The following is a 969-nucleotide window of genomic DNA, read 5'->3' as shown; positions in this document are numbered from 1 at the left end:
ACACATCAGGTTCAAACAACACAACTCTCATATGACGAATGACCGAGAGCTTTGAGTCTGAAGAAGAAGAAGAAGAAGAAGAAGAAGAAGAAGAAGAAGAAGAAGAGAGCTGGATGTTACATCAGAAGAAACTGGATTTGATGATGAGACGTTGATAAGTTACAGATAATTTATTTATTACATCACAATGAAAGGAGACATTAAACGTGTCACAGTGATGATGATGATGATGATGATGATGATGATGATGATGATGATGATGTCATGACCACCTATGACTGCAGGTGTTTGTACTTTTCTCTTTTCAGCCCCATGTTTTTTTTCTATGTGTCCTACATAATGTCCCACTTTAGAATGAGGTCCTGTGTGTGTGTGTGTGTGTGTGTGTGTGTGTGTGTGTGTGTGTGTGTGTGTGTCTGTGTGTGTCTGTGTGTGTGTGTGTGTGTGTGTGTCTGTGTGTGTCTGGAGGTTGCCCTGCAGGATGCTGAGTGGGACGACCTCTGTAGTTGCGTTCACCAACACGTCGTCCTCCTGAGAGTGTGGTCACATCCCATCATGCACCTGGACCCGGTCATGTGAGCAGCCCCATGTTTCTGTGTTAATGACCCGACTCGTTACCAATGATCAGAGACGTGATCCACTTCAGCATCTTTTCCACATGTCTCGTACAACACGCATGACCCCTCCCCCCCCCCCCCCCCCCCCCCCCTCCCAACATGGTTCATTAGTTGCCATAGCAACAAGGTCTCCCCTGGCTGCCGGCTGGAGACCCTCAGCTCCTTGAGCCGTCCACAGCCGAGCATGTCCAGTCTTCTCGAAGATATTTATACACTGAGGGAAATGTGCTGACAGCAGTGAGAAGTGGTTTTTAGGAAGAAGCCGGATGTGAAGAGAGTTTTTAAATCAGCAGCAGCAGCTCGGTTTTAAAAACTGTCTCTGAAGTAAAGAAGAAGCTGCTTTCATCAACAT

Source organism: Hippoglossus hippoglossus, chromosome 3, assembly GCF_009819705.1.
Source record: "Hippoglossus hippoglossus isolate fHipHip1 chromosome 3, fHipHip1.pri, whole genome shotgun sequence".
Taxonomy (NCBI): domain Eukaryota; kingdom Metazoa; phylum Chordata; class Actinopteri; order Pleuronectiformes; family Pleuronectidae; genus Hippoglossus; species Hippoglossus hippoglossus.
This window is presented reverse-complemented; position numbering follows the sequence as displayed.